Source organism: Ambystoma mexicanum, chromosome 2q (assembly GCF_040938575.1).
Source record: "Ambystoma mexicanum isolate Mex_15411 chromosome 2q, UKY_AmexF1_1, whole genome shotgun sequence".
Lineage (NCBI taxonomy): Eukaryota > Metazoa > Chordata > Amphibia > Caudata > Ambystomatidae > Ambystoma > Ambystoma mexicanum.
The window spans coordinates 125509055-125528349 of record NC_090924.1 but is presented as its reverse complement, the minus strand read 5'-3'; the positions used below and the strand labels follow the sequence as shown (position 1 = coordinate 125528349).

General features: G+C 47.5%; 15 non-coding genes across 15 annotated transcripts; all 15 read right to left on the bottom strand.

Moving 5' to 3' along the window:
- Positions 1 to 1228: 1228 nt before the first annotated feature.
- Positions 1229 to 1301, bottom strand: TRNAV-CAC (transfer RNA valine (anticodon CAC)). Its single transcript has one exon. It is a non-coding gene; the product is annotated as a tRNA-Val (tRNA).
- Positions 1302 to 1721: 420 nt separating this feature from the next.
- On the bottom strand, positions 1722 to 1793 carry TRNAP-UGG (transfer RNA proline (anticodon UGG)). Its single transcript has one exon. It is a non-coding gene; the product is annotated as a tRNA-Pro (tRNA).
- Positions 1794 to 3118: 1325 nt separating this feature from the next.
- TRNAV-CAC (transfer RNA valine (anticodon CAC)) lies at positions 3119 to 3191 on the bottom strand. Its single transcript has one exon. It is a non-coding gene; the product is annotated as a tRNA-Val (tRNA).
- A 420-nt stretch (positions 3192 to 3611) lies between these two features.
- TRNAP-UGG (transfer RNA proline (anticodon UGG)) lies at positions 3612 to 3683 on the bottom strand. Its single transcript has one exon. It is a non-coding gene; the product is annotated as a tRNA-Pro (tRNA).
- Positions 3684 to 4998: 1315 nt separating this feature from the next.
- TRNAV-CAC (transfer RNA valine (anticodon CAC)) lies at positions 4999 to 5071 on the bottom strand. The gene has a single exon. It is a non-coding gene; the product is annotated as a tRNA-Val (tRNA).
- Positions 5072 to 7348: 2277 nt separating this feature from the next.
- Positions 7349 to 7420, bottom strand: TRNAP-UGG (transfer RNA proline (anticodon UGG)). The gene has a single exon. It is a non-coding gene; the product is annotated as a tRNA-Pro (tRNA).
- A 1311-nt stretch (positions 7421 to 8731) lies between these two features.
- Positions 8732 to 8803, bottom strand: TRNAV-CAC (transfer RNA valine (anticodon CAC)). The gene has a single exon. It is a non-coding gene; the product is annotated as a tRNA-Val (tRNA).
- A 1807-nt stretch (positions 8804 to 10610) lies between these two features.
- On the bottom strand, positions 10611 to 10683 carry TRNAV-CAC (transfer RNA valine (anticodon CAC)). Its single transcript has one exon. It is a non-coding gene; the product is annotated as a tRNA-Val (tRNA).
- A 420-nt stretch (positions 10684 to 11103) lies between these two features.
- Positions 11104 to 11175, bottom strand: TRNAP-UGG (transfer RNA proline (anticodon UGG)). The gene has a single exon. It is a non-coding gene; the product is annotated as a tRNA-Pro (tRNA).
- A 1325-nt stretch (positions 11176 to 12500) lies between these two features.
- On the bottom strand, positions 12501 to 12573 carry TRNAV-CAC (transfer RNA valine (anticodon CAC)). Its single transcript has one exon. It is a non-coding gene; the product is annotated as a tRNA-Val (tRNA).
- Positions 12574 to 12993: 420 nt separating this feature from the next.
- TRNAP-UGG (transfer RNA proline (anticodon UGG)) lies at positions 12994 to 13065 on the bottom strand. Its single transcript has one exon. It is a non-coding gene; the product is annotated as a tRNA-Pro (tRNA).
- A 1315-nt stretch (positions 13066 to 14380) lies between these two features.
- TRNAV-CAC (transfer RNA valine (anticodon CAC)) lies at positions 14381 to 14453 on the bottom strand. Its single transcript has one exon. It is a non-coding gene; the product is annotated as a tRNA-Val (tRNA).
- A 2277-nt stretch (positions 14454 to 16730) lies between these two features.
- Positions 16731 to 16802, bottom strand: TRNAP-UGG (transfer RNA proline (anticodon UGG)). The gene has a single exon. It is a non-coding gene; the product is annotated as a tRNA-Pro (tRNA).
- Positions 16803 to 18113: 1311 nt separating this feature from the next.
- TRNAV-CAC (transfer RNA valine (anticodon CAC)) lies at positions 18114 to 18185 on the bottom strand. The gene has a single exon. It is a non-coding gene; the product is annotated as a tRNA-Val (tRNA).
- Positions 18186 to 18605: 420 nt separating this feature from the next.
- Positions 18606 to 18677, bottom strand: TRNAP-UGG (transfer RNA proline (anticodon UGG)). The gene has a single exon. It is a non-coding gene; the product is annotated as a tRNA-Pro (tRNA).
- Positions 18678 to 19295: the final 618 nt, after the last annotated feature.

Here is a 19295-nt window from a genome sequence, read left to right as displayed (position 1 = left end):
CTGAAAGCCTTGTCGGTGTATGAGCCAAATGAATGCCCCAGTCGGCACGCTCTGACTGTCTTCACAGGTCTCCTCCTCATCCCGAAGGTTGGTGGCCCATTGACATCAGGGTGAAAGGTGCTTGCGATACACTGTTCCTTCCTTCCTTCCTTCCTTCCTTTATTCCTCTTATGCTGTTTATGTAATAAGAGGGGACGATACACAGAAGAGAGAAAGTGGCCCAACACACTAGACTAGCAGTCTTCTGATCAATCTGCAGCTGGCAAGGTGGGGGAGAGCCTTTATTTTGCACCTGCTGGGATCTGCATTGGCAGAAGCTCTGAGGGCTGGGCCTTTCCTTTTGCCTGTAAAAACAAAAAGCAGCCCTCCTCCCTCCAGCCCTGAGAGCATGGGCGTGACACTGGAAAAAGCAGCATCTCCCCTTTGGTAAAGATGACCATTGCACAGCTGCTCACTCAGAGCTCGATCGTGCTCGATCAGGCTCGATCAGGCGAGATATATTTAGGTCACCAGCAAAGTCTGTTCTCTTTTCTTGCGTAGGGTGAGCATTCACAGAGCCCAGCTTCGTTGACAAGAGTGCAAAAGGTGTATACTAAAAGCTTTCTGCTTTACTTGAGCGCCATGGCCGTTATTATATTTTGGCTGCTCCAAGCAATCTCTGTCCAGCCGATGCAAATTTCCAGCTCAAATTTTCCCAGCACTCAAAAAGTCCCTCCTCCCGCCAGCTCTGCTTTCAGGAAGTTCAGCAGAAGCAGTCCAACTTCTGTTCCCACTTCAGAGGAAAAGCTTTCTCGGGCCAGAGAAAGCCAGGGAATCACTGTACCGGCAAGTGCATTTCTTACAACTGGTAATCCCTCAGAACACAGAAATGAAGAAGCTGTATATGAAAATGTATTATTTCTTTGGTACACTAACCTATGTAACTAATATGGACCATTTCAGAGGACGGAGCGGACCCAACTGTGATCCCAGAGACCCAAATACCCAGCAGTAGGGAAAATAAATCCTCTCTGTGCTCTGCAACATTACATACACAAAATGCAAGCGCGTGCATTTTTTTATTGGCCCCATATACAGAATACATGTGAGGATGCTTGCCTTCCCAGTGTATTTCTCAAGCTCTTGAGAGCATATGCTATTTCCATGAGAACGCAAATAAGTTCATACTTTACATTTGTGTGTGACAAAAGGGGAAAAAAACTATTTTGTGTAAAATGCCAGCAGAGAGTGTTTCTGCCTGGTCTCGAACCGGGGACCTTTCGCGTGTGAGGCGAACGTGATAACCACTACACTACAGAAACAGCTGCTTGCTCACCTTTGTAGGGACTGGGAGAACAGGTGCAAAGGGCAGTGCAAGTGGACCTGCTTAAAGACTAATCAAATGCCTTGCGCCTGAAGCTCACACAATCCAGCCTAAAACATACGTCCTATCAAGCATGCGCACATATACAAGTATGCCAGCTGAGGGCCTATGCAGCGTACAGAGGGAAGGACATATTTCCACTTTGAGATCGGACGGCCAAAACTCACAAGCAAATCAAGGAATGTTACTGAGAGCTAACAGAGAACACAAAGTGCTTGTCGCAAGGACATGGCACGCAAAGAGGTTCAGGAAGTGAATTGTTCATCGACTACTGCTTACCGAGAAAACCAGAGAGTCTGTCCAATGAAAATAACATTGAAAAAACAAAAAAAAGGAGCTCAAGTTAACCACCTTGATTGGGCTCGTCCGGGATTTGAACCCGGGACCTCTCGCACCCAAAGCGAGAATCATACCCCTAGACCAACGAGCCACGGTCCTTTGAGCATTTGACGGAATTGTCCTCAGCGTTTGCACCCCCCTTAGGATTCGAGGCCAAGAATGCCTTTTCCTGAAGTTTGTTCCTGCCGCTGAAAGCCTTGTCGGTGTATGAGCCAAATGAATGCCCCAGTCGGCACGCTCTGACTGTCTTCACAGGTCTCCTCCTCATCCCGAAGGTTGGTGGCCCATTGACATCAGGGTGGAAGGTGCTTGCGATACACTGTTCCTTCCTTCCTTCCTTCCTTCCTTTATTCCTCTTATGCTGTTTATGTAATAAGAGGGGACGATACACAGAAGAGAGAAAGTGGCCCAACACACTAGACTAGCAGTCTTCTGATCAATCTGCAGCTGGCAAGGTGGGGGAGAGCCTTTATTTTGCACCTGCTGGGATCTGCATTGGCAGAAGCTCTGAGGGCTGGGCCTTTCCTTTTGCCTGTAAAAACAAAAAGCAGCCCTCCTCCCTCCAGCCCTGAGAGCATGGGCGTGACACTGGAAAAAGCAGCATCTCCCCTTTGGTAAAGATGACCATTGCACAGCTGCTCACTCAGAGCTCGATCGTGCTCGATCAGGCTCGATCAGGCGAGATATATTTAGGTCACCAGCAAAGTCTGTTCTCTTTTCTTGCGTAGGGTGAGCATTCACAGAGCCCAGCTTCGTTGACAAGAGTGCAAAAGGTGTATACTAAAAGCTTTCTGCTTTACTTGAGCGCCATGGCCGTTATTATATTTTGGCTGCTCCAAGCAATCTCTGTCCAGCCGATGCAAATTTCCAGCTCAAATTTTCCCAGCACTCAAAAAGTCCCTCCTCCCGCCAGCTCTGCTTTCAGGAAGTTCAGCAGAAGCAGTCCAACTTCTGTTCCCACTTCAGAGGAAAAGCTTTCTCGGGCCAGAGAAAGCCAGGGAATCACTGTACCGGCAAGTGCATTTCTTACAACTGGTAATCCCTCAGAACACAGAAATGAAGAAGCTGTATATGAAAATGTATTATTTCTTTGGTACACTAACCTATGTAACTAATATGGACCATTTCAGAGGACGGAGCGGACCCAACTGTGATCCCAGAGACCCAAATACCCAGCAGTAGGGAAAATAAATCCTCTCTGTGCTCTGCAACATTACATACACAAAATGCAAGCGCGTGCATTTTTTTATTGGCCCCATATACAGAATACATGTGAGGATGCTTGCCTTCCCAGTGTATTTCTCAAGCTCTTGAGAGCATATGCTATTTCCATGGGAACGCAAATAAGTTCATACTTTACATTTGTGTGTGACAAAAGGGGAAAAAAACTATTTTGTGTAAAATGCCAGCAGAGAGTGTTTCTGCCCGGTCTCGAACCGGGGACCTTTCGCGTGTGAGGCGAACGTGATAACCACTACACTACAGAAACAGCTGCTTGCTCACCTTTGTAGGGACTGGGAGAACAGGTGCAAAGGGCAGTGCAAGTGGACCTGCTTAAAGACTAATCAAATGCCTTGCGCCTGAAGCTCACACAATCCAGCCTAAAACATACGTCCTATCAAGCATGCGCACATATACAAGTATGCCAGCTGAGGGCCTATGCAGCGTACAGAGGGAAGGACATATTTCCACTTTGAGATCGGACGGCCAAAACTCACAAGCAAATCAAGGAATGTTACTGAGAGCTAACAGAGAACACAAAGTGCTTGTCGCAAGGACATGGCACGCAAAGAGGTTCAGGAAGTGAATTGTTCATCGACTACTGCTTACCGAGAAAACCAGAGAGTCTGTCCAATGAAAATAACATTGAAAAAACAAAAAAAAGGAGCTCAAGTTAACCACCTTGATTGGGCTCGTCCGGGATTTGAACCCGGGACCTCTCGCACCCAAAGCGAGAATCATACCCCTAGACCAACGAGCCACGGTCCTTTGAGCATTTGACGGAATTGTCCTCAGCGTTTGCACCCCCCTTAGGATTCGAGGCCAAGAATGCCTATTCCTGAAGTTTGTTCCTGCCGCTGAAAGCCTTGTCGGTGTATGAGCCAAATGAATGCCCCAGTCGGCACGCTCTGACTGTCTTCACAGGTCTCCTCCTCATCCCGAAGGTTGGTGGCCCATTGACATCAGGGTGGAAGGTGCTTGCGATACACTGTTCCTTCCTTCCTTCCTTCCTTCCTTTATTCCTCTTATGCTGTTTATGTAATAAGAGGGGACGATACACAGAAGAGAGAAAGTGGCCCAACACACTAGACTAGCAGTCTTCTGATCAATCTGCAGCTGGCAAGGTGGGGGAGAGCCTTTATTTTGCACCTGCTGGGATCTGCATTGGCAGAAGCTCTGAGGGCTGGGCCTTTCCTTTTGCCTGTAAAAACAAAAAGCAGCCCTCCTCCCTCCAGCCCTGAGAGCATGGGCGTGACACTGGAAAAAGCAGCATCTCCCCTTTGGTAAAGATGACCATTGCACAGCTGCTCACTCAGAGCTCGATCGTGCTCGATCAGGCGAGATATATTTAGGTCACCAGCAAAGTCTGTTCTCTTTTCTTGCGTAGGGTGAGCATTCACAGAGCCCAGCTTCGTTGACAAGAGTGCAAAAGGTGTATACTAAAAGCTTTCTGCTTTACTTGAGCGCCATGGCCGTTATTATATTTTGGCTGCTCCAAGCAATCTCTGTCCAGCCGATGCAAATTTCCAGCTCAAATTTTCCCAGCACTCAAAAAGTCCCTCCTCCCGCCAGCTCTGCTTTCAGGAAGTTCAGCAGAAGCAGTCCAACTTCTGTTCCCACTTCAGAGGAAAAGCTTTCTCGGGCCAGAGAAAGCCAGGGAATCACTGTACCGGCAAGTGCATTTCTTACAACTGGTAATCCCTCAGAACACAGAAATGAAGAAGCTGTATATGAAAATGTATTATTTCTTTGGTACACTAACCTATGTAACTAATATGGACCATTTCAGAGGACGGAGCGGACCCAACTGTGATCCCAGAGACCCAAATACCCAGCAGTAGGGAAAATAAATCCTCTCTGTGCTCTGCAACATTACATACACAAAATGCAAGCGCGTGCATTTTTTTATTGGCCCCATATACAGAATACATGTGAGGATGCTTGCCTTCCCAGTGTATTTCTCAAGCTCTTGAGAGCATATGCTATTTCCATGGGAACGCAAATAAGTTCATACTTTACATTTGTGTGTGACAAAAGGGGAAAAAAACTATTTTGTGTAAAATGCCAGCAGAGAGTGTTTCTGCCCGGTCTCGAACCGGGGACCTTTCGCGTGTGAGGCGAACGTGATAACCACTACACTACAGAAACAGCTGCTTGCTCACCTTTGTAGGGACTGGGAGAACAGGTGCAAAGGGCAGTGCAAGTGGACCTGCTTAAAGACTAATCAAATGCCTTGCGCCTGAAGCTCACACAATCCAGCCTAAAACATACGTCCTATCAAGCATGCGCACATATACAAGTATGCCAGCTGAGGGCCTATGCAGCGTACAGAGGGAAGGACATATTTCCACTTTGAGATCGGACGGCCAAAACTCACAAGCAAATCAAGGAATGTTACTGAGAGCTAACAGAGAACACAAAGTGCTTGTCGCAAGGACATGGCACGCAAAGAGGTTCAGGAAGTGAATTGTTCATCGACTACTGCTTACCGAGAAAACCAGAGAGTCTGTCCAATGAAAATAACATTGAAAAAACAAAAAAAAGGAGCTCAAGTTAACCACCTTGATTGGGCTCGTCCGTGATTTGAACCCGGGACCTCGCGCACCCAAAGCGAGAATCATACCCCTAGACCAACGAGCCACGGTCTTTTGAGCATTTGACGGAATTGTCCTCAGCGTTTGCACCCCCCTTAGGATTCGAGGCCAAGAATGCCTATTCCTGAAGTTTGTTCCTGCCGCTGAAAGCCTTGTCGGTGTATGAGCCAAATGAATGCCCCAGTCGGCACGCTCTGACTGTCTTCACAGGTCTCCTCCTCATCCCGAAGGTTGGTGGCCCATTGACATCAGGGTGGAAGGTGCTTGCGATACACTGTTCCTTCCTTCCTTCCTTCCTTCCTTTATTCCTCTTATGCTGTTTATGTAATAAGAGGGGACGATACACAGAAGAGAGAAAGTGGCCCAACACACTAGACTAGCAGTCTTCTGATCAATCTGCGGCTGGCAAGGTGGGGGAGAGCCTTTATTTTGCACCTGCTGGGATCTGCATTGGCAGAAGCTCTGAGGGCTGGGCCTTTCCTTTTGCCTGTAAAAACAAAAAGCAGCCCTCCTCCCTCCAGCCCTGAGAGCATGGGCGTGACACTGGAAAAAGCAGCATCTCCCCTTTGGTAAAGATGACCATTGCACAGCTGCTCACTCAGAGCTCGATCGTGCTCGATCAGGCGAGATATATTTAGGTCACCAGCAAAGTCTGTTCTCTTTTCTTGCGTAGGGTGAGCATTCACAGAGCCCAGCTTCGTTGACAAGAGTGCAAAAGGTGTATACTAAAAGCTTTCTGCTTTACTTGAGCGCCATGGCCGTTATTATATTTTGGCTGCTCCAAGCAATCTCTGTCCAGCCGATGCAAATTTCCAGCTCAAATTTTCCCAGCACTCAAAAAGTCCCTCCTCCCGCCAGCTCTGCTTTCAGGAAGTTCAGCAGAAGCAGTCCAACTTCTGTTCCCACTTCAGAGGAAAAGCTTTCTCGGGCCAGAGAAAGCCAGGGAATCACTGTACCGGCAAGTGCATTTCTTACAACTGGTAATCCCTCAGAACACAGAAATGAAGAAGCTGTATATGAAAATGTATTATTTCTTTGGTACACTAACCTATGTAACTAATATGGACCATTTCAGAGGACGGAGCTGACCCAACTGTGATCCCAGAGACCCAAATACCCAGCAGTAGGGAAAATAAATCCTCTCTGTGCTCTGCAACATTACATACACAAAATGCAAGCGCGTGCATTTTTTTATTGGCCCCATATACAGAATACATGTGAGGATGCTTGCCTTCCCAGTGTATTTCTCAAGCTCTTGAGAGCATATGCTATTTCCATGGGAACGCAAATAAGTTCATACTTTACATTTGTGTGTGACAAAAGGGGAAAAAAACTATTTTGTGTAAAATGCCAGCAGAGAGTGTTTCTGCCCGGTCTCGAACCGGGACCTTAACCACTACACTACAGAAACAGCTGCTTGCTCACCTTTGTAGGGACTGGGAGAACAGGTGCAAAGGGCAGTGCAAGTGGACCTGCTTAAAGACTAATCAAATGCCTTGCGCCTGAAGCTCACACAATCCAGCCTAAAACATACGTCCTATCAAGCATGCGCACATATACAAGTATGCCAGCTGAGGGCCTATGCAGCGTACAGAGGGAAGGACATATTTCCACTTTGAGATCGGACGGCCAAAACTCACAAGCAAATCAAGGAATGTTACTGAGAGCTAACAGAGAACACAAAGGGCTTGTCGCAAGGACATGGCACGCAAAGAGGTTCAGGAAGTGAATTGTTCATCGACTACTGCTTACCGAGAAAACCAGAGAGTCTGTCCAATGAAAATAACATTGAAAAAACAAAAAAAAGGAGCTCAAGTTAACCACCTTGATTGGGCTCATCCGGGATTTGAACCCGGGACCTCTCGCACCCAAAGCGAGAATCATACCCCTAGACCAACGAGCCACGGTCCTTTGAGCATTTGACGGAATTGTCCTCAGCGTTTGCACCCCCCTTAGGATTCGAGGCCAAGAATGCCTATTCCTGAAGTTTGTTCCTGCCGCTGAAAGCCTTGTCGGTGTATGAGCCAAATGAATGCCCCAGTCGGCACGCTCTGACTGTCTTCACAGGTCTCCTCCTCATCCCGAAGGTTGGTGGCCCATTGACATCAGGGTGGAAGGTGCTTGCGATACACTGTTCCTTCCTTCCTTCCTTCCTTTATTCCTCTTATGCTGTTTATGTAATAAGAGGGGACGATACACAGAAGAGAGAAAGTGGCCCAACACACTAGACTAGCAGTCTTCTGATCAATCTGCAGTTGGCAAGGTGGGGGAGAGCCTTTATTTTGCACCTGCTGGGATCTGCATTGGCAGAAGCTCTGAGGGCTGGGCCTTTCCTTTTGCCTGTAAAAACAAAAAGCAGCCCTCCTCCCTCCAGCCCTGAGAGCATGGGCGTGACACTGGAAAAAGCAGCATCTCCCCTTTGGTAAAGATGACCATTGCACAGCTGCTCACTCAGAGCTCGATCGTGCTCGATCAGGCGAGATATATTTAGGTCACCAGCAAAGTCTGTTCTCTTTTCTTGCGTAGGGTGAGCATTCACAGAGCCCAGCTTCGTTGACAAGAGTGCAAAAGGTGTATACTAAAAGCTTTCTGCTTTACTTGAGCGCCATGGCCGTTATTATATTTTGGCTGCTCCAAGCAATCTCTGTCCAGCCGATGCAAATTTCCAGCTCAAATTTTCCCAGCACTCAAAAAGTCCCTCCTCCCGCCAGCTCTGCTTTCAGGAAGTTCAGCAGAAGCAGTCCAACTTCTGTTCCCACTTCAGAGGAAAAGCTTTCTCGGGCCAGAGAAAACCAGGTAATCACTGTACCGGCAAGTGCATTTCTTACAACTGGTAATCCCTCAGAACACAGAAATGAAGAAGCTGTATATGAAAATGTATTATTTCTTTGGTACACTAACCTATGTAACTAATATGGACCATTTCAGAGGACGGAGCGGACCCAACTGTGATCCCAGAGACCCAAATACCCAGCAGTAGGGAAAATAAATCCTCTCTGTGCTCTGCAACATTACATACACAAAATGCAAGCGCGTGCATTTTTTTATTGGCCCCATATACAGAATACATGTGAGGATGCTTGCCTTCCCAGTGTATTTCTCAAGCTCTTGAGAGCATATGCTATTTCCATGGGAACGCAAATAAGTTCATACTTTACATTTGTGTGTGACAAAAGGGGAAAAAAACTATTTTGTGTAAAATGCCAGCAGAGAGTGTTTCTGCCCGGTCTCGAACCGGGACCTTTCGCGTGTGAGGCGAACGTGATAACCACTACACTACAGAAACAGCTGCTTGCTCACCTTTGTAGGGACTGGGAGAACAGGTGCAAAGGGCAGTGCAAGTGGACCTGCTTAAAGACTAATCAAATGCCTTGCGCCTGAAGCTCACACAATCCAGCCTAAAACATACGTCCTATCAAGCATGCGCACATATACAAGTATGCCAGCTGAGGGCCTATGCAGCGTACAGAGGGAAGGACATATTTCCACTTTGAGATCGGACGGCCAAAACTCACAAGCAAATCAAGGAATGTTACTGAGAGCTAACAGAGAACACAAAGTGCTTGTCGCAAGGACATGTCACGCAAAGAGGTTCAGGAAGTGAATTGTTCATCGACTACTGCTTACCGAGAAAACCAGAGAGTCTGTCCAATGAAAATAACATTGAAAAAACAAAAAAAAGGAGCTCAAGTTAACCACCTTGATTGGGCTCGTCCGTGATTTGAACCCGGGACCTCGCGCACCCAAAGCGAGAATCATACCCCTAGACCAACGAGCCACGGTCTTTTGAGCATTTGACGGAATTGTCCTCAGCGTTTGCACCCCCCTTAGGATTCGAGGCCAAGAATGCCTATTCCTGAAGTTTGTTCCTGCCGCTGAAAGCCTTGTCGGTGTATGAGCCAAATGAATGCCCCAGTCGGCACGCTCTGACTGTCTTCACAGGTCTCCTCCTCATCCCGAAGGTTGGTGGCCCATTGACATCAGGGTGGAAGGTGCTTGCGATACACTGTTCCTTCCTTCCTTCCTTCCTTCCTTTATTCCTCTTATGCTGTTTATGTAATAAGAGGGGACGATACACAGAAGAGAGAAAGTGGCCCAACACACTAGACTAGCAGTCTTCTGATCAATCTGCAGCTGGCAAGGTGGGGGAGAGCCTTTATTTTGCACCTGCTGGGATCTGCATTGGCAGAAGCTCTGAGGGCTGGGCCTTTCCTTTTGCCTGTAAAAACAAAAAGCAGCCCTCCTCCCTCCAGCCCTGAGAGCATGGGCGTGACACTGGAAAAAGCAGCATCTCCCCTTTGGTAAAGATGACCATTGCACAGCTGCTCACTCAGAGCTCGATCGTGCTCGATCAGGCGAGATATATTTAGGTCACCAGCAAAGTCTGTTCTCTTTTCTTGCGTAGGGTGAGCATTCACAGAGCCCAGCTTCGTTGACAAGAGTGCAAAAGGTGTATACTAAAAGCTTTCTGCTTTACTTGAGCGCCATGGCCGTTATTATATTTTGGCTGCTCCAAGCAATCTCTGTCCAGCCGATGCAAATTTCCAGCTCAAATTTTCCCAGCACTCAAAAAGTCCCTCCTCCCGCCAGCTCTGCTTTCAGGAAGTTCAGCAGAAGCAGTCCAACTTCTGTTCCCACTTCAGAGGAAAAGCTTTCTCGGGCCAGAGAAAGCCAGGGAATCACTGTACCGGCAAGTGCATTTCTTACAACTGGTAATCCCTCAGAACACAGAAATGAAGAAGCTGTATATGAAAATGTATTATTTCTTTGGTACACTAACCTATGTAACTAATATGGACCATTTCAGAGGACGGAGCGGACCCAACTGTGATCCCAGAGACCCAAATACCCAGCAGTAGGGAAAATAAATCCTCTCTGTGCTCTGCAACATTACATACACAAAATGCAAGCGCGTGCATTTTTTTATTGGCCCCATATACAGAATACATGTGAGGATGCTTGCCTTCCCAGTGTATTTCTCAAGCTCTTGAGAGCATATGCTATTTCCATGAGAACGCAAATAAGTTCATACTTTACATTTGTGTGTGACAAAAGGGGAAAAAAACTATTTTGTGTAAAATGCCAGCAGAGAGTGTTTCTGCCCGGTCTCGAACCGGGGACCTTTCGCGTGTGAGGCGAACGTGATAACCACTACACTACAGAAACAGCTGCTTGCTCACCTTTGTAGGGACTGGGAGAACAGGTGCAAAGGGCAGTGCAAGTGGACCTGCTTAAAGACTAATCAAATGCCTTGCGCCTGAAGCTCACACAATCCAGCCTAAAACATACGTCCTATCAAGCATGCGCACATATACAAGTATGCCAGCTGAGGGCCTATGCAGCGTACAGAGGGAAGGACATATTTCCACTTTGAGATCGGACGGCCAAAACTCACAAGCAAATCAAGGAATGTTACTGAGAGCTAACAGAGAACACAAAGTGCTTGTCGCAAGGACATGGCACGCAAAGAGGTTCAGGAAGTGAATTGTTCATCGACTACTGCTTACCGAGAAAACCAGAGAGTCTGTCCAATGAAAATAACATTGAAAAAACAAAAAAAAGGAGCTCAAGTTAACCACCTTGATTGGGCTCGTCCGGGATTTGAACCCGGGACCTCTCGCACCCAAAGCGAGAATCATACCCCTAGACCAACGAGCCACGGTCCTTTGAGCATTTGACGGAATTGTCCTCAGCGTTTGCACCCCCCTTAGGATTCGAGGCCAAGAATGCCTTTTCCTGAAGTTTGTTCCTGCCGCTGAAAGCCTTGTCGGTGTATGAGCCAAATGAATGCCCCAGTCGGCACGCTCTGACTGTCTTCACAGGTCTCCTCCTCATCCCGAAGGTTGGTGGCCCATTGACATCAGGGTGGAAGGTGCTTGCGATACACTGTTCCTTCCTTCCTTCCTTCCTTCCTTTATTCCTCTTATGCTGTTTATGTAATAAGAGGGGACGATACACAGAAGAGAGAAAGTGGCCCAACACACTAGACTAGCAGTCTTCTGATCAATCTGCAGCTGGCAAGGTGGGGGAGAGCCTTTATTTTGCACCTGCTGGGATCTGCATTGGCAGAAGCTCTGAGGGCTGGGCCTTTCCTTTTGCCTGTAAAAACAAAAAGCAGCCCTCCTCCCTCCAGCCCTGAGAGCATGGGCGTGACACTGGAAAAAGCAGCATCTCCCCTTTGGTAAAGATGACCATTGCACAGCTGCTCACTCAGAGCTCGATCGTGCTCGATCAGGCTCGATCAGGCGAGATATATTTAGGTCACCAGCAAAGTCTGTTCTCTTTTCTTGCGTAGGGTGAGCATTCACAGAGCCCAGCTTCGTTGACAAGAGTGCAAAAGGTGTATACTAAAAGCTTTCTGCTTTACTTGAGCGCCATGGCCGTTATTATATTTTGGCTGCTCCAAGCAATCTCTGTCCAGCCGATGCAAATTTCCAGCTCAAATTTTCCCAGCACTCAAAAAGTCCCTCCTCCCGCCAGCTCTGCTTTCAGGAAGTTCAGCAGAAGCAGTCCAACTTCTGTTCCCACTTCAGAGGAAAAGCTTTCTCGGGCCAGAGAAAGCCAGGGAATCACTGTACCGGCAAGTGCATTTCTTACAACTGGTAATCCCTCAGAACACAGAAATGAAGAAGCTGTATATGAAAATGTATTATTTCTTTGGTACACTAACCTATGTAACTAATATGGACCATTTCAGAGGACGGAGCGGACCCAACTGTGATCCCAGAGACCCAAATACCCAGCAGTAGGGAAAATAAATCCTCTCTGTGCTCTGCAACATTACATACACAAAATGCAAGCGCGTGCATTTTTTTATTGGCCCCATATACAGAATACATGTGAGGATGCTTGCCTTCCCAGTGTATTTCTCAAGCTCTTGAGAGCATATGCTATTTCCATGGGAACGCAAATAAGTTCATACTTTACATTTGTGTGTGACAAAAGGGGAAAAAAACTATTTTGTGTAAAATGCCAGCAGAGAGTGTTTCTGCCCGGTCTCGAACCGGGGACCTTTCGCGTGTGAGGCGAACGTGATAACCACTACACTACAGAAACAGCTGCTTGCTCACCTTTGTAGGGACTGGGAGAACAGGTGCAAAGGGCAGTGCAAGTGGACCTGCTTAAAGACTAATCAAATGCCTTGCGCCTGAAGCTCACACAATCCAGCCTAAAACATACGTCCTATCAAGCATGCGCACATATACAAGTATGCCAGCTGAGGGCCTATGCAGCGTACAGAGGGAAGGACATATTTCCACTTTGAGATCGGACGGCCAAAACTCACAAGCAAATCAAGGAATGTTACTGAGAGCTAACAGAGAACACAAAGTGCTTGTCGCAAGGACATGGCACGCAAAGAGGTTCAGGAAGTGAATTGTTCATCGACTACTGCTTACCGAGAAAACCAGAGAGTCTGTCCAATGAAAATAACATTGAAAAAACAAAAAAAAGGAGCTCAAGTTAACCACCTTGATTGGGCTCGTCCGGGATTTGAACCCGGGACCTCTCGCACCCAAAGCGAGAATCATACCCCTAGACCAACGAGCCACGGTCCTTTGAGCATTTGACGGAATTGTCCTCAGCGTTTGCACCCCCCTTAGGATTCGAGGCCAAGAATGCCTATTCCTGAAGTTTGTTCCTGCCGCTGAAAGCCTTGTCGGTGTATGAGCCAAATGAATGCCCCAGTCGGCACGCTCTGACTGTCTTCACAGGTCTCCTCCTCATCCCGAAGGTTGGTGGCCCATTGACATCAGGGTGGAAGGTGCTTGCGATACACTGTTCCTTCCTTCCTTCCTTCCTTCCTTTATTCCTCTTATGCTGTTTATGTAATAAGAGGGGACGATACACAGAAGAGAGAAAGTGGCCCAACACACTAGACTAGCAGTCTTCTGATCAATCTGCAGCTGGCAAGGTGGGGGAGAGCCTTTATTTTGCACCTGCTGGGATCTGCATTGGCAGAAGCTCTGAGGGCTGGGCCTTTCCTTTTGCCTGTAAAAACAAAAAGCAGCCCTCCTCCCTCCAGCCCTGAGAGCATGGGCGTGACACTGGAAAAAGCAGCATCTCCCCTTTGGTAAAGATGACCATTGCACAGCTGCTCACTCAGAGCTCGATCGTGCTCGATCAGGCGAGATATATTTAGGTCACCAGCAAAGTCTGTTCTCTTTTCTTGCGTAGGGTGAGCATTCACAGAGCCCAGCTTCGTTGACAAGAGTGCAAAAGGTGTATACTAAAAGCTTTCTGCTTTACTTGAGCGCCATGGCCGTTATTATATTTTGGCTGCTCCAAGCAATCTCTGTCCAGCCGATGCAAATTTCCAGCTCAAATTTTCCCAGCACTCAAAAAGTCCCTCCTCCCGCCAGCTCTGCTTTCAGGAAGTTCAGCAGAAGCAGTCCAACTTCTGTTCCCACTTCAGAGGAAAAGCTTTCTCGGGCCAGAGAAAGCCAGGGAATCACTGTACCGGCAAGTGCATTTCTTACAACTGGTAATCCCTCAGAACACAGAAATGAAGAAGCTGTATATGAAAATGTATTATTTCTTTGGTACACTAACCTATGTAACTAATATGGACCATTTCAGAGGACGGAGCGGACCCAACTGTGATCCCAGAGACCCAAATACCCAGCAGTAGGGAAAATAAATCCTCTCTGTGCTCTGCAACATTACATACACAAAATGCAAGCGCGTGCATTTTTTTATTGGCCCCATATACAGAATACATGTGAGGATGCTTGCCTTCCCAGTGTATTTCTCAAGCTCTTGAGAGCATATGCTATTTCCATGGGAACGCAAATAAGTTCATACTTTACATTTGTGTGTGACAAAAGGGGAAAAAAACTATTTTGTGTAAAATGCCAGCAGAGAGTGTTTCTGCCCGGTCTCGAACCGGGGACCTTTCGCGTGTGAGGCGAACGTGATAACCACTACACTACAGAAACAGCTGCTTGCTCACCTTTGTAGGGACTGGGAGAACAGGTGCAAAGGGCAGTGCAAGTGGACCTGCTTAAAGACTAATCAAATGCCTTGCGCCTGAAGCTCACACAATCCAGCCTAAAACATACGTCCTATCAAGCATGCGCACATATACAAGTATGCCAGCTGAGGGCCTATGCAGCGTACAGAGGGAAGGACATATTTCCACTTTGAGATCGGACGGCCAAAACTCACAAGCAAATCAAGGAATGTTACTGAGAGCTAACAGAGAACACAAAGTGCTTGTCGCAAGGACATGGCACGCAAAGAGGTTCAGGAAGTGAATTGTTCATCGACTACTGCTTACCGAGAAAACCAGAGAGTCTGTCCAATGAAAATAACATTGAAAAAACAAAAAAAAGGAGCTCAAGTTAACCACCTTGATTGGGCTCGTCCGTGATTTGAACCCGGGACCTCGCGCACCCAAAGCGAGAATCATACCCCTAGACCAACGAGCCACGGTCTTTTGAGCATTTGACGGAATTGTCCTCAGCGTTTGCACCCCCCTTAGGATTCGAGGCCAAGAATGCCTATTCCTGAAGTTTGTTCCTGCCGCTGAAAGCCTTGTCGGTGTATGAGCCAAATGAATGCCCCAGTCGGCACGCTCTGACTGTCTTCACAGGTCTCCTCCTCATCCCGAAGGTTGGTGGCCCATTGACATCAGGGTGGAAGGTGCTTGCGATACACTGTTCCTTCCTTCCTTCCTTCCTTCCTTTATTCCTCTTATGCTGTTTATGTAATAAGAGGGGACGATACACAGAAGAGAGAAAGTGGCCCAACACACTAGACTAGCAGTCTTCTGATCAATCTGCAGCTGGCAAGGTGGGGGAGAGCCTTTATTTTGCACCTGCTGGGATCTGCATTGGCAGAAGCTCTGAGGGCTGGGCCTTTCCTTTTGCCTGTAAAAACAAAAAGCAGCCCTCCTCCCTCCAGCCCTGAGAGCATGGGCGTGACACTGGAAAAAGCAGCATCTCCCCTTTGGTAAAGATGACCATTGCACAGCTGCTCACTCAGAGCTCGATCGTGCTCGATCAGGCGAGATATATTTAGGTCACCAGCAAAGTCTGTTCTCTTTTCTTGCGTAGGGTGAGCATTCACAGAGCCCAGCTTCGTTGACAAGAGTGCAAAAGGTGTATACTAAAAGCTTTCTGCTTTACTTGAGCGCCATGGCCGTTATTATATTTTGGCTGCTCCAAGCAATCTCTGTCCAGCCGATGCAAATTTCCAGCTCAAATTTTCCCAGCACTCAAAAAGTCCCTCCTCCCGCCAGCTCTGCTTTCAGGAAGTTCAGCAGAAGCAGTCCAACTTCTGTTCCCACTTCAGAGGAAAAGCTTTCTCGGGCCAGAGAAAGCCAGGGAATCACTGTACCGGCAAGTGCATTTCTTACAACTGGTAATCCCTCAGAACACAGAAATGAAGAAGCTGTATATGAAAATGTATTATTTCTTTGGTACACTAACCTATGTAACTAATATGGACCATTTCAGAGGACGGAGCTGACCCAACTGTGATCCCAGAGACCCAAATACCCAGCAGTAGGGAAAATAAATCCTCTCTGTGCTCTGCAACATTACATACACAAAATGCAAGCGCGTGCATTTTTTTATTGGCCCCATATACAGAATACATGTGAGGATGCTTGCCTTCCCAGTGTATTTCTCAAGCTCTTGAGAGCATATGCTATTTCCATGGGAACGCAAATAAGTTCATACTTTACATTTGTGTGTGACAAAAGGGGAAAAAAACTATTTTGTGTAAAATGCCAGCAGAGAGTGTTTCTGCCCGGTCTCGAACCGGGACCTTAACCACTACACTACAGAAACAGCTGCTTGCTCACCTTTGTAGGGACTGGGAGAACAGGTGCAAAGGGCAGTGCAAGTGGACCTGCTTAAAGACTAATCAAATGCCTTGCGCCTGAAGCTCACACAATCCAGCCTAAAACATACGTCCTATCAAGCATGCGCACATATACAAGTATGCCAGCTGAGGGCCTATGCAGCGTACAGAGGGAAGGACATATTTCCACTTTGAGATCGGACGGCCAAAACTCACAAGCAAATCAAGGAATGTTACTGAGAGCTAACAGAGAACACAAAGGGCTTGTCGCAAGGACATGGCACGCAAAGAGGTTCAGGAAGTGAATTGTTCATCGACTACTGCTTACCGAGAAAACCAGAGAGTCTGTCCAATGAAAATAACATTGAAAAAACAAAAAAAAGGAGCTCAAGTTAACCACCTTGATTGGGCTCATCCGGGATTTGAACCCGGGACCTCTCGCACCCAAAGCGAGAATCATACCCCTAGACCAACGAGCCACGGTCCTTTGAGCATTTGACGGAATTGTCCTCAGCGTTTGCACCCCCCTTAGGATTCGAGGCCAAGAATGCCTATTCCTGAAGTTTGTTCCTGCCGCTGAAAGCCTTGTCGGTGTATGAGCCAAATGAATGCCCCAGTCGGCACGCTCTGACTGTCTTCACAGGTCTCCTCCTCATCCCGAAGGTTGGTGGCCCATTGACATCAGGGTGGAAGGTGCTTGCGATACACTGTTCCTTCCTTCCTTCCTTCCTTTATTCCTCTTATGCTGTTTATGTAATAAGAGGGGACGATACACAGAAGAGAGAAAGTGGCCCAACACACTAGACTAGCAGTCTTCTGATCAATCTGCAGTTGGCAAGGTGGGGGAGAGCCTTTATTTTGCACCTGCTGGGATCTGCATTGGCAGAAGCTCTGAGGGCTGGGCCTTTCCTTTTGCCTGTAAAAACAAAAAGCAGCCCTCCTCCCTCCAGCCCTGAGAGCATGGGCGTGACACTGGAAAAAGCAGCATCTCCCCTTTGGTAAAGATGACCATTGCACAGCTGCTCACTCAGAGCTCGATCGTGCTCGATCAGGCGAGATATATTTAGGTCACCAGCAAAGTCTGTTCTCTTTTCTTGCGTAGGGTGAGCATTCACAGAGCCCAGCTTCGTTGACAAGAGTGCAAAAGGTGTATACTAAAAGCTTTCTGCTTTACTTGAGCGCCATGGCCGTTATTATATTTTGGCTGCTCCAAGCAATCTCTGTCCAGCCGATGCAAATTTCCAGCTCAAATTTTCCCAGCACTCAAAAAGTCCCTCCTCCCGCCAGCTCTGCTTTCAGGAAGTTCAGCAGAAGCAGTCCAACTTCTGTTCCCACTTCAGAGGAAAAGCTTTCTCGGGCCAGAGAAAACCAGGTAATCACTGTACCGGCAAGTGCATTTCTTACAACTGGTAATCCCTCAGAACACAGAAATGAAGAAGCTGTATATGAAAATGTATTATTTCTTTGGTACACTAACCTATGTAACTAATATGGACCATTTCAGAGGACGGAGCGGACCCAACTGTGATCCCAGAGACCCAAATACCCAGCAGTAGGGAAAATAAATCCTCTCTGTGCTCTGCAACATTACATACACAAAATGCAAGCGCGTGCATTTTTTTATTGGCCCCATATACAGAATACATGTGAGGATGCTTGCCTTCCCAGTGTATTTCTCAAGCTCTTGAGAGCATATGCTATTTCCATGGGAACGCAAATAAGTTCATACTTTACATTTGTGTGTGACAAAAGGGGAAAAAAACTATTTTGTGTAAAATGCCAGCAGAGAGTGTTTCTGCCCGGTCTCGAACCGGGACCTTTCGCGTGTGAGGCGAACGTGATAACCACTACACTACAGAAACAGCTGCTTGCTCACCTTTGTAGGGACTGGGAGAACAGGTGCAAAGGGCAGTGCAAGTGGACCTGCTTAAAGACTAATCAAATGCCTTGCGCCTGAAGCTCACACAATCCAGCCTAAAACATACGTCCTATCAAGCATGCGCACATATACAAGTATGCCAGCTGAGGGCCTATGCAGCGTACAGAGGGAAGGACATATTTCCACTTTGAGATCGGACGGCCAAAACTCACAAGCAAATCAAGGAATGTTACTGAGAGCTAACAGAGAACACAAAGTGCTTGTCGCAAGGACATGTCACGCAAAGAGGTTCAGGAAGTGAATTGTTCATCGACTACTGCTTACCGAGAAAACCAGAGAGTCTGTCCAATGAAAATAACATTGAAAAAACAAAAAAAAGGAGCTCAAGTTAACCACCTTGATTGGGCTCGTCCGGGATTTGAACCCGGGACCTCTCGCACCCAAAGCGAGAATCATACCCCTAGACCAACGAGCCACGGTCCTTTGAGCATTTGACGGAATTGTCCTCAGCGTTTGCACCCCCCTTAGGATTCGAGGCCAAGAATGCCTATTCCTGAAGTTTGTTCCTGCCGCTGAAAGCCTTGTCGGTGTATGAGCCAAATGAATGACCCAGTCGGCACGCTCTGACTGTCTTCACAGGTCTCCTCCTCATCCCGAAGGTTGGTGGCCCATTGACATCAGGGTGGAAGGTGCTTGCGATACACTGTTCCTTCCTTCCTTCCTTCCTTTATTCCTCTTATGCTGTTTATGTAATAAGAGGGGACGATACACAGAAGAGAGAAAGTGGCCCAACACACTAGACTAGCAGTCTTCTGATCAATCTGCAGCTGGCAAGGTGGGGGAGAGCCTTTATTTTGCACCTGCTGGGATCTGCATTGGCAGAAGCTCTGAGGGCTGGGCCTTTCCTTTTGCCTGTAAAAACAAAAAGCAGCCCTCCTCCCTCCAGCCCTGAGAGCATGGGCGTGACACTGGAAAAAGCAGCATCTCCCCTTTGGTAAAGATGACCATTGCACAGCTGCTCACTCAGAGCTCGATCGTGCTCGATCAGGCGAGATATATTTAGGTCACCAGCAAAGTCTGTTCTCTTTTCTTG